Genomic DNA, 13,633 nt, shown 5'->3' on the forward strand with positions numbered 1-13,633 from the left:
GTAAACTTACTAGAAAAGGGTTTTAAAACTTTTTATAGTTCTGTCTCTCTTTTAAGTTTAAGTCTGCTCAGGTGGAAGTGCTGAAACAGTACTCTCTACTGCCTAGTTATCTGATAATTGTGGTCTCAGGGCCCCTATTACACAACTTGTGTTGAAGCGTATTGGAGCTGGGTAACTTGCCTTGGCTCTGCTGGGCAGCAAGAGAACAACACACGGGGGACCTGGGGGCTCCTCAGATGGCCTGTATTCAATTAATAGTGCCCAGCTAATCAATAGGGGCATAGCAATCAGGTGGATGTGAGCAGGGATGGAGTTGAGGGATTTTTCAAGTAATCCTATTGGAGAATACGCTGAGCGTAAAGAAATGTATAGTATCAAGCTGCATTTGGCATGCTCCAGCTAAGGCAGTGGCAGCCTGTCTGACGGGATGTCCACTCCTTTGACAGCTCTTTTAATTCCAAATGAAATGAAAATTCCCTTCTTAGTAATCATTAAGGCTCCAATTTTATTTCCCATTATTAAACCATGAAGCTGGCCAAAACATTTAAATTAAGCAAAATGAAGAGATTTATAAGCAAATTGGACACTAGGTGAAAATTCAAGCCTGATCGCTAAGATTAAGAAAGACACAATAACCACATTATTGGGGGAAAAAAGCAAATCTCAGAGTAAACAGGAAGAAATGTTCTTTCTTATTTTCCCCAAAGAACCAGCTCTTTCAAATTGAGTTTTTAGATGATAATTTCATGCTTGGTAATACCCACATGATTTGAGAAATGTTGGAATAAGACTTAAATGGTATTTTAGTCTCTATGTAGAACTAGAGAAGTATGTCAGATTGATAGCCCTCAGCAGCTGACAGCCTCCTATGGAGAAATAACACTGTGCTGAGAACAGCATGAATTATTTCAGATCCTTCTTGCCCTAAAGACAGAACCCTGCTAGGTGGCCAGTGTGCAGGTCAGAGATTAAACTTGTTTGATCTTCAGTTCCTCCATTGAGACTACCATGCCGGAAGGAAGGATGCTTCCAGCTAGCCAAGTGTCCACGGGTAAGGGACATGGCTGAGACCCCATTCAAATTCCTTATCAGAGGCTGCCTTCTTCCAGGAGAAGAATGCTGTTGCAGGGGCAAATTTGAAATGGTAACTGAGAGATGAAAAGTTCCACAGTCAGCCACCCAAGCCAGCAGCTATTGGAGGCATTTTAATTTAAGACCAAAGCATGTCAAGGAGATCCATAATACCATCTATAGGTCCTAAGTCTCTTTCAGTTGTGAGGAGAGATAGTTGCCTTAAGGGCAGGTGAGGACATCAATTGTCCCTGGGGACGCTCAGTGAAAAATCCATTCACTTTGAATTGAATACCATAGCTTGCCCTGAGGTGGATGTAAAGGTATGCACTGGAGGTTAGTTTTAATTACTGCAAGATTCTGCTGTTCTCAAATACAGCATTCCCCCATACACCTGCTGTGGTACCTGAAATTGCCATCAATAGAGTGATTTCTTTCTGTTAAGGAGGTATAATACTGAGTTCATCATTGTAAGTCAGTCGTAGGCCGAGCGCGGTGGCTCACACCTGTAATCCCAGCACTTTGGGAGGCTGAGGCCGGCAGATCACCTGAGGTCAGGAGTTCGAGACCAGCTTGACCAACATGGAGAAACCCCATCTCTACTAAAAAAAATACAAAGTTAGCCGGGCATGGTGGCACATGCCTGTAATCCCAGCTACTCAGGAGGCTGAGGCAGAGGAATCACTTGAACCCGGGAGGCGGAGGTTGCGGTGAGCCGAGATCCCACCATTGCACTCCAGCCTGGGCAACAAGAGTGAAACTCTGTCTTTAAAAAAAAAAAAAGTCAGTTGCTCCCCAAGAGCAGAGGTCAGGAATGCGACAAGGGAGAGGTCAACTCCTGGACAGTCACACGAGGCCTGGGGCCAGGAGACCCACACCAAGGATCCTGGGGTCTGAGAGTGTGGAGGCACCAGCTACTGGAAACCTGACATAGGGGTGAGGTAGGGGGGTGGAGAAGCAAACAGATATTTCTTTCATGTCTATTGTGTTCCAGGCCTAAACTAGCCACTTTTATACAAGTTATCGTATGTAATCATCAAGATTAACTCTCTAAGGTAGTCTTGTTACCCTCATTTTAGAGCTGGAGAATTGGAGTCTCAGGGAGTGTAAGTACTTTGTCCAAGTTCACAAACTTCTCCCAGCACGGATCTGAGCTCAAGTTTGCCAGAATTCAAAGATCCTGGTCTTTCTGGGACAATATGCTGGCTCCCTGGAAATAAAAGAATAAGAAGCTCATTTCACAGCTGAGTCAGCTAAGATTCACCTTGCCACAGGGGCCTCTGTGGGAGATTCTAAGAGCCCCCACAGTCTCACTTAATAAAATCTTCCAAGATTGCAATGGAGGTGGAATCTCTACATGAGAATGGGAGTCTGGATATGATAACCAGATTTCAATCCCCTCAAGACTCATCTTGCCCTTGGAGTCTTGTCACAAATCACTGTTGCCATCTTTGTTTAGGGTGCCACTTTTGCTCTTGCACAAATGAAACTCAAACTGACTTAAAATTTTTCCTTGATTCCCTGTAGCACAGCTGCAACAAAGCTGAAATGGTAAAGTAAGGCTAAACGAAAAGGCCCAGAGATAACAAAGGAAAATAAACACAGATTAAAAGGTAGCTAATTAATTGAGCTTAAGAGTTGTGATGGCTCTCCAAGGCATGGTCCATCCTCAGAGGGCCCCTGCACAGGCTCCTGCCTGCTTAGCTTCTAGCCTGCCTCTGTGGCAGAGACCAAAGTCCCCATCCCATCCCACCCCAAGCAACTTGGAACATCTTAAAGCATGTTTGTGTTTCTGCAAGTTCAGGCCATTGTCTAAAGCCAACCCTCAAATTTCTAAGCAAATGCTTTCCCCATGCAAACAAGCACCAATCTGGAATTATTTATTTTGGAGTAGCACCAAATTCATAACTCAACACGAATAGGAAAAGGTTATGCAGCATAGGAAAAGAGGAAGAACTTTTTATGACTTGTCAAAATATGAATACCAGCAACTCCCTTTTATTTTATTTTAAAAATGTATTTTAGAGACAGTGTCTCTGTTTGTCACCCAGGCTGGAGTGTAGTGGTACCATCATAGCTCACAGTAGCTTCGATCTGGACTCAAGTCATTCTCCCACCTCCGTCTCCCAAAGCGCTAGGATTACAGGCATGAGCCACCATGCCTGGCCTCATTTTTATTTTAAATATAAGTGCTCATTCGCTGGGTATGGTGGTGTGCCTCTGTAGTCCTAGCTACTCGGGAGGCTGAAGCAGGAGGATTGCTTAAGCCCAAGAATTTGAGGCTACAGTGAGCTATAATTGCACCACTGCACTCCAGCCTGGGTGACAGAGTGAGACCCTGTTTCAAAAAAACAAACAAACAAAAAGTGCTCAAAGCACTGTGGGTAATTGATTTCTTTTATCATAGTCATTGGGACCTAATTGAATAAATTCTTCTCATGAACTTTCCACTTCCTTTAGAACAAGGCTATGTTCTCACAAAGCTACCAAGTCAGCTTTTGTCCAGAACTTGAAGACTTTCAAAACAACAATGAAATAATACGTCACATCCATCAGGTAAGCAAAATAAATAAACAAAAATCTGATAGTACCAAAGCTGGTAAGGAGGTGGGATATAGGAAACTTTCATGTATCTGTCTCTGGTAGATGGTAAACTGGAGAACAATTTGGTAATATCTAGTAAAGGTAAAGTGAGGAACATTTATGAATCATCAATTCCATATCTTGGAATATACTCTAGAAAAATTCTCACAAATGTTCACAAGTAGACGCTGACAAAAAATATTCACTGCAATAGTTGGTAACAGCAAAACAGACGCAACCAAAACACCTAGAAGCAATTTAAAAAGTATACCAATGAAAAGACAGATTTTGAAAACTATGACTTAATCAATACAATGCAGCAATTCACAGTAGTAAAAGTGAATGGACCAGCTCTACATATTTCCATATGGATAAGTCTTTACCATACAAGATTGAGTGAAATCTCCTGTAGCTCAGGTGAACTAAGCTGTCACTCAAGTTCAGTCATTGACCAGGAAAAACACTTTCTCAACCGTCCTTTCAAAGCAATGTTTTTAATCATATGGACATGGCCTCAGGTATTTTAGGAGGCTGAACTATTGATTTTATGCCAGCAAAGAAACTTTTCCTAAAGGGTCTCATGATTTAGGTGCACCTGTGGTATGTGGAGGGAGCCATTTGTACTATCAACAGTGGAGTACAACAGGTACGAGCAGAAAAACAACCCAAAAAGTATCTGCTGATCGCAAGTGTATAAAAGGAGCAGTAACCCAGTTAAAGGAAGGGAGATAAGTAGTTTTTTGAATCAGAATGTGTTAGTCAAAGGAAATCTGGAAGAGAGTCTTCAAGAACTCAGATTGCACTGTTGCTACCAACACAGTAAAAGGTTTGAGAAGTGTTTGTGTTTTTCTTTACTAGAGTATTAAATATAATCAAAGGATCAATAATCTGAGTTTCTACCCAAATGATTTGTAGTCCTATGTGGTATTTGGAAGAAAGTCATCCAAAATAGAAAGTGCTCACAAGAAATCAGGGGGAAAAATCTTCCCAATTAAAGCGTGGATGTATACAGGTGGCATGGCACAATGGAAGGTCAGAACTGAGTCAATTCTGCCTCTACCACGTATGAGCTGGTGGTGTTTTGGGCAATTCATTTAATGGTTCTCATCCCCAATTAAAAAATAAAATAAAATAGAACTTCTTACAGCTTTGCTGGGAGGCTTACAGAGGTAACACATGTAAAGAACATATGTACAGGGCTTGGTAAATAAGAAGGGTCCAAGAAATGGTAGAGATGATAATGATGATGAGGACCAAGAAAAGAAGAAGAGGAAGAGGAGGAGGAGGAGGGGGAGGAGGAGAAGAAGGAGCCCTTTTTTCTTTTTTTGAGACAGGGTTTTGCTCTTGTTGCCCAGACTGGAGTGCAATGGTGCGATCTTGGCTCACTGCGGCCTTTACATCCTAGATTCAGGCAATTCTTCTGCCTCAGCCTCCCAAGTAGCTGGGATTACAGGCACCTGCCACCACACCTGGCTAATTTTTTTGTATTTTTGGTAGAGATGGGGTTTCACCACATTGGCAAGGTTGATCTTGAACTCCTGACTTCAGGTGATCCACTTGCCTCAGCCTCCCAAAGTGCTGGGATTATAGGAGTGAGCCACCATGCCTGGCCAGAAGAGCCCTTTTCTAGGCTACTGTCAGCTACAGCCTCCTTCAAATATTTATGGTGCTGATGGGAAAGGAACAAAAAAACTATGCAAATGGATCAAAAGTCTATAAAGCACGTAGTGGCGAAATGTAGTTTCTTGCACTTAGATGATAACTAGCCACTCTATTTTACTATTGTAATTTTTCTGGCGTTGATTTACTTTATTGTTTGCACAATATTGATCAGCAGAGAGCTGACTATATGGACTACGTTATACGGGACCCCTGCAGAATTAGTCTTATGGAAGGACCCTTTGGTAAGATGTTATTAGCTAAGATGGAGCCCAGTGAAACTCATTAGCACCATTGTAAAGACAGTTTTTGACAATGAGGTTCAGTGCATTGCATCTTACACGGTCCATTCCCAAGTCTCTGGGGAAAATACCTATCTGATCTTAGAGCCACAGACAGCTAAAAATATCTTGAGCAATTAGTTTTATCCTATAGATACTGGGAACTGACAAGGTTCTTTTCCTTTTTTGAATCAATATCTGGAGAGCTAAATTTGAGATCTATTGGTTAAATGCGTTATGTCATCACCGTGTGCACTTTTAACCCTGCTCTGGAGTTCTCTTTGTTCCTGTCCTTGTTTTTCTTCTCCTTTCACCCTACTTTTAGCTAAAAAGCACACAAATATATAGATACACAGATACATATACCTACACTACAACATAGTGCTCCAGACTGATCTATAAAAGAAATTAAGCAAAATATTGTCACTCTGGGTGGTTTGAGAATAGATTAATACAGTGCAGACTAGTCAAAAGTTTTGTTTTTCCCATAAAACCTTCATATACATGTTTAAATGCAGCTCTTAAAAAGGCAGTTAAGTTGTTAACCCTCACCTAGATCCTAAAGAAGCATTTTCCCCAATACATCATTTCTAATATACTGTTTTGCACCTCAGGAATTGAGGTGTTAAAGTGCTGCTTGAGACATGCTGGGAAAACTCCAGAAAATAACTTGCAAAAATAAAAACAGTTCAAGAAAGCAATTTTATGTTCCATTTTCCTGGTGGGATACCATCTGGGATGGGGCAGCACTACTTATATGTAAGCAAAAATCTACGCTGTATGCTGAAAGAAAGACAAAAGCAACTCCAATGCGAGACACTAAGCAGGAGTGCTCAGGAGATTATTTTCTGGGGCTGAGAGTCAAGGCCTTGCACTTTTTCAGTCATCGTCATCTTTATGCGTGAAAGACCATCGTAACACTTTTTGCCTTCCTTTTGCTCTCTGGCGCGTCTGCTTTTATTTTTAAAATTATAGATATTAAGCCTCGCCATGGGTTCAAGGGTACAACTTAGCTCACTCAAATTACGCCCCTGTCCCTGACTAAGAGGAGTGCACAGAATTCAGCATTATAACCCGGAGTGAGGTGAGGGGGCCTCAGCTCTGAACCACGTGCGCTTCTCTTAGGAAAGGCACATTGACACTCCCCCCACCCACCCCCCCCCCCCCCCACTGCCCCCACCGCCCACCGCCACCCCCCCACCCCAGTAGGGAGTGTTTTGCTTCATAACTCTTGGTAATTCTGTCAGTTTGTTTTTTGCAATTGTTTCTGGGCCAAATCCTGGTGAGGTGCTATGAAGATGGATGTGACTTCATGAGGAAAGAATGTGAATTTTTAGCCTAAAAGAAAGGTGAGGTAAGGTCCCTTCTTTCATGCTTTCATTTTCCTCCAAATGCTGAATTGACTTTTCTTTCCAGTTGCATAATTAATGAAGAAGGGAGGGCAGAGTCTTGTGAAGAAGTCTGGAGACACATTTCTCAGCAGCTTGTAGGATTAGGATTAGCTGCCATAAAACAGGACACAGAAGCCCCCATTCTTCCCTGAAAAAGATAGAACATGTGGCTTGTGCCTTATTCCCTTCAGGACACGTCATTCCAATGAGAGCCAGATACAGCCTAGTAGTTAACACGTTGCCTCTGGACTCAGGCTTCTGGATTCAAACCCCAACTCTATCACTTTATAATGTGTGCTTTCAACAAATTGAAGCACTTTAACTTCACTAAGCTAATTTTTTCAACTATAAAATGGGAATGACAATATGTGTATTTATTTCATAAGGTGGTTAAAAGAAAGTGTGTTTTTAGAGCTAGGGTCCTACTCTCTCTCCTAGGCTGGAGGGCAGTGGCACAAATACAGCTCACTGCAGCTTTGAATTCCTGGACTCAAGGAATCCTCCCACCTCAGCTTCCCTCCCAGGTAGCTGGGATTACAGGCATGCACTACCATGCCTTGCTAATTCTTTTTATTTTTGTAAATATGGAGCCTTGCTAAGTTGCCCAGGCTGGTCTTGCACTCCTGGCCTCGAGAAATCCTCCCACCTTGGTCTCCCAAAGTGACATGAGTCATTGCACCCAGTGTTTGTAAGGATTAAGTAACATAATCTCTATAACACATTTAGGGTAGTACCCATGCATATGCATATTAGGCACCAAAAGATGTTAGCCATCATTATTTATAGGGTCAAAATCACTTTAAATATGGTTGATCCACAAATTTTTCATTTTTATTTAAAAAACCCTTTTATTGAAAAAATATTCTTCATGCTCCTGCAAAATAGGGTCATTGTTACACATTTAGTATAAAGTGATTAAAAATTAGTATTTTTAAAATTATAGGTAGTGATCCATATTTGTTAAAGTAGCACTATGTATTTAAGAACTGTTGTTTATTCAGGGTTTGGTGCACAGTGGGATTTGCAGACCCCTTGTGAAGAACTCTCCAGGACCCTCTGAACCCCTGAGTCCATATCTAGAGAAATCTTGCCTCCCTGCAATCCTGTGTCTGGTAGAGCAGTAATCAGTGACATGGTAACAGGTATCCACGACAAAGGGCTCCCAGGCCAAATATGCTGCACAAAATATACTTAAGCCATTATTTTCTTTTGCAGAACTTTGTGGAGCATTTATAATGCAAATGTGTACAGTGACTCTCTAAGAGGGTGATATGGGATGGTGCTTTTCACAGACATTTTTGACAAGAGCTGTGGTATGTGTGCATACATGTGCATGTTTGTGTGTGTAAATCGCCTGTAGCAACTTGGGAACATGAAGGCTTGAAAACGCACCTTTCTTGGACCTCCTCTTCCTGCATGTCAGTGGCTTGTAAAGCTTCTCTTTTGCTTTAGTACTACTGTTTGCCGGCACTGCTGTTGACCTCCATGTTACCCATTCCAGGTACTACAGAGCTGCCCCTCTTCTTAGGATACTATGATCCTTTGAATGAGCTCTGCAACGTATTGCTTCACTCTCTGATATTGCAAGCTCTTCTGTGAAGAAAGTTGGAGAAAATTCCCAAGGTATGGCCTAGAGGGGTTTGATCCCATCCCTGCCCAAATCTCATCTTGAGTTGTAGTTCCCATAATCCCCATGTGTCATGAGAGGGATCTGTTGGGAAGTAATTGAATCATGGGGATGGTTACCCCCATGTTGCCATTCTTATGATAGTGAGTGAGTGCTCACTAGAGCTGATGGTTTTATAAGGGGCTTTTCCCCTTTTGCTTGGCACTTCTCCTTCCTGCCATCATGTGAGGAAGGACATGTTTGCTTCTCCTTCCACCATAATTGTAAGTTTCCTGAGGCCTCGCCAGCCATGCTGAACTGTGAGTCAATTAAACCTCTTTCCTTTATAAATTACCCAGTCTTGGGTATGTTTTCATTAGCAGCATGAGGACAGACTAATACACCTGTATAAGCTTTCCTCCCTTGCACACCACAATATGGTGACTCAAAAGGATCTGAGCACCTTGACTCTTATCTCCTCTCAGGTAATTTTTTACTCATTCCGGAAGCTGGGAAAATCTTTCCTCACTTATTTTAGGGTGCTTTAATTTCAATATCTTCTTACCCCACTGGCAACAAGAATACCAACTTCTCATATAATAAGACTCCCAGCAACCTGTTCCAGAGTTTCTCAAGTGGACAAACATATTGACCTTTTTCCTATTTTTCATCAATGACATATTTATAGAGTGCCTATCTGAGCTAGGTATCTGTAGAGATACAGATAAGTATATTTTGGAGGTAGACAGCATTTGGTAGAGTCAAAAATGATTCCATCATACTGACTTCTTTAGTAATTGGTATGGAAAGTGATACTATTTACTAAAATAGGGAAGATTAGATTGGGAAAGGAGCGGGGGGGACTGAGATTTCTCTCTGGGGCATGTTAAATTTGAGACGCATATGGGCTATCTAAGTGGAAATATTTAATAGGCAGTTGGATATGCAAGTCTGGATAAGCAAGTCTAGTGGTCCAGAGATGTCTGAGCTCCTTATTGAGAATTTATCAACATGAAGATGTTATTTAAATTCAGGGCAATAGATGACGTAACCTAAGGAGAAATTGGAGTGAGAAAAGAGAGAAGCCTTAGAACTGAATCCTAGGCAACCTCGGGGCTTGCCCTGCAAGATGGACAGAGAACAATACGAGGGCACTAGAGTTGGGGATATTTGCAAGGGAGTGTTTGGACAGGGCCCCAGGTTCTGTAAATTCTTGAGCCTTGTCCTGCCATAGCCATATAACCAATTCTTCACTTCCCTTTCCCCACTCTAATACTTGCTGTACATATGTATCAAATATATACACATACACATACCATATATACACATACACACACCACATATACACACACATGTAAGAGACAAGGACATTCTTTACTTTTGTGAGGCCTTTGCCTTCTCCTTGACAAATTCTGGGTCTAATGGGGTTACATACAAAAAAAGACACTTATAAAAGCTATAATAGAAGAATGAATAAAGGATTTGGGAACATAATGGAAGCAGCAATTCAATTTTGCCTGGTAGGTGGGGCTGTCTTCACAGATAAATGGACATATCGTGTCTTCTCAGATTTAAAGACAAGAGCTTTCATTTAGGTCTCAGTCTCCCGAGTAGCTGGGACTACAGGCTTTTAGCCAAAACCTGGAGACAACCCAAATGTCCAAGGGTGGAATGGATAAATAATTAGTGTTACTATAATATAAGATACTGTGTAACAACAAAAATGAAGAAACTATAGCTACATGGACCAAAATAGATGAGTCTCATAATGTTAAGTGAAAGAAATCATCTCGTTTGATTTCATTTATTTAAAAACGGGGAAAAATAAGCTACACTATTAGAAGTCAGAACAGCAGTTAAATTAACTTGGGGAGAATTGTGAGTGTAGGTACCGGGGCAAGTCTTTGGGAAACTGGCAGTGTTCTATGACTTAAATGGGGGGTTGTTACATGCTTATCTGTGATAATTCATTGAGCTGTACATTTATGTACACTGTGTGCACTTTTCTGTATGTCTGTTATTCACAATACAAAAAATTATGAGGGATTAGTGAGGCTTGTAGCAATTTGTTGCAAGTGATCTTAATTAATGTAAGGTCTTCTTGAAAATTAAGCTTTATACAGCTGATCTGTCTATTGCAAATTGCAAAAAAGCAAATTAAGAGTTGTTTTTTAAAGATCATATTCTGCCCAGTAAGGAAATACTGATCCTTCCTAAATAATTCTAGGTATGACCCTCCAGTTTAAAATTTTAAAAATATTTGCCATTTGCTTGGTCACTAGGCTTGGCATGACAGTACAGCTCCTGACAAATATGTGAAAAATGTTGACCAAAATAAAATATAGAATCTGAGAATTGCAAAATTTAAAGGGGTCATCCATTCTACATTTTTTTTGACTTAGAATTTGTGTGTGTGTGTGTGTGTGCATCTGATGAAATCTGGGACACTTCCTCTTAAAAATGCATACATGTGTCATATACACAATATATATAATTTCAGGTGGTTTGCCATGATAGTTTATCCAGATATCACAGTTTATCTCTGTTATTTGGTAGATAATGCTCTAGGCAGAAACAGTCCAAGAAGCAGAGGTGGTTAGTGGAGAAGCCAGGAATGGTATTAAAGACACAATCACCAAACCAGCCATTATTCTTTCAAGTGAAGCAGTTGCTTTTCTCTTCCCCTGTGTTCCCATCTGTGTACTATTGTTGTTCACATTAAATTCTCATATAATTATGTCCTTATCCTCTTGTCTACTTGGGAAGAGCCTTCAGCTGTGAAGATAATTCCCTTATGCCCTTTAAAAAAATAATATCCCGTAAGTTGCCATGTATCACTGTTATCATTCCAATTACATTGTAGAGACCATGCCTTATTTATCTTTGTTTTCCCCAAACCACCTAGCTGAGTACAAGGAACACAACTCTTACAAAACAAGCAATTTTTTTAATTAAAATGACATGCAAATATCTGACTGAAACTTCATGACAGAACTATATCTCATCATACAGGGTCATTGTGAACTCAAACTCAAATTCTGATTTCAGACTGACCTAAATGTGAATTTGGACTCGCCTTTTACTAGTTGTATGTTGCTGGGTGTATGACTTAGCCTCAGCCTTAGTTGGCAAATCTGATAGCACTAAACATACTTCATAAGATCATTGTGAAGATTGAGGGAAAAACAGTAATCTACATAAAATGTCTGAAGCAGTGTCTGGCATAGTAAAACCTTAGAAAGTGGCTGTGATTTTTGTTATGGCATACTCAATTCTGAATTAAACATCCAGTAGGAGAAACATAGACTGAGAATCTTACAAGACTTCGAATCTTCTGATCCAGGAATTGTTTACACATTGTTTTAATAGATTCTGCCTTTGCTCAACCTATTCCAATGACAGAGAATTAACTAGAACTGACTAAAGCAGCTCCAACTCTCCCGAAGTTCTTCCTTATTATTAGGTTGCACAGTATAAAATTGCCCTTTGTAGGTCAAAGTGATCAAATTATGAATATTTTTTTGGCTGGGCTTATTGACTCATGCCTGTAATCCCAGCACTTTGGAAGGTAAAGGTGGAAGGATCGCTTGAGGCAACATGGTGACATCTCATCTCTAGAAAGAAAAAAAAATTAGGGAGGCATGGTGGCACACACCTGTAGTCACAGCTACTTGGGAGGCTGAGAAGCAGGGATCACTTTAGCCCAGGAGTTTGAGGCTGCAGTGAGCTATGATTGTGCCAGTGTACTCCAGCCTGGGTGACAGAGAGAGACCCTGTCTAAAATGATAATTAATAATCATAATATCTAATAAAATGGCCACAAATCTGCCTTTCTGTTATTTTCTCTCAGTTTAGTTCAATGTCCATTCTCTCCTTTTCCTATATGATAGCCCTTTAGAAATAATGCAGAATCAATAGTGAACATGATAGACCTACTCCTGCCTTCATTGAGGCTTCCATGCTCACCAAACAAACAACAAGGAAATAAGCTGTCTCTGAGATATCCTCCTGTCTAAAGGAAGTGAAAGAAGAACATTTGAAGCAAATGGTTTTGTGGAGGGAATTCCTATAGAATATATCATACAGGAAGGTTTGTGAGTACAGAGCAGTGCAGTTCAATAGAACTTTCTGTGATGATGAAAATATTCTGTATCTGCCCTGTCCAATATGATAGCCACTAGCCATACATCGTGATTGAGCACTTGAAATGTAACTAGTGTCAAGTGACTGAGGAAATGAAACTCTAATTTCACTTAATTTTAATTAATTTCAATTTAAATAGCCACATGTGGCTAGTGGCTACCAGATTGAATAGAGCAGATACAGAAGAGCAAACAACAGTGAGAAAGGAGGCTGGAAAAGTGGGGTCCAGATCTGGAAAAATTTTGAGAAGTACATTAATAATAATAGATGTTATCTTGAGACCCACAGAGAATCTTGAAAGGGTTTTAAGTTCCAGGTAATAACACAATCACATATGAGTTGTTTGTTTTTTGTTTTTGTTGTTTTTTTTTTTTTTTTTTTTTTTTTGATATGGAGTCTCACTCTGTCACCCAGGCTGGAGTGCAGTGGCATAATCTCAGCTCATTGCAACCTCCGCCTCCCAGGTTCAAGCAATTCTCCTGCCTCAGTCTCCTGAGTAGCAGTGATTACAAGCTTGCACTACCACACCCAGCTAATTTTTGTATTTTTAGTAGAGATGGAGTTTCACCATATTGTCCAGGCTGGTCTCGAACTCCTGACCGCTTGATCCATCCGCCTCAGGCCTCAGCCTCCCAAAGTGCTGAGATTACAGACATAAGTCGTAGAAAGATAATTCCAGCTGTCTTGGGGAGAAAGATGGGGAGGTGGGTAGAGACATTGATCTTGTCTTTAGAAGTTTATCTATAAGGGGAAAGATGGGAAAAGAGGCAGAAAAATGATTGGAGGATATCTCAGCGATAAAAAGAAGTGTATAATTGACCACACCCAGCCACATACAATACTCATATGTGTATTTATATACATTGCACATAGTATATGTTAACAGTAATAACCCATAT

The sequence above is a fragment of the Macaca thibetana genome, chromosome 14, assembly GCF_024542745.1.
Source record: "Macaca thibetana thibetana isolate TM-01 chromosome 14, ASM2454274v1, whole genome shotgun sequence".
NCBI classification, from domain to species: domain Eukaryota; kingdom Metazoa; phylum Chordata; class Mammalia; order Primates; family Cercopithecidae; genus Macaca; species Macaca thibetana.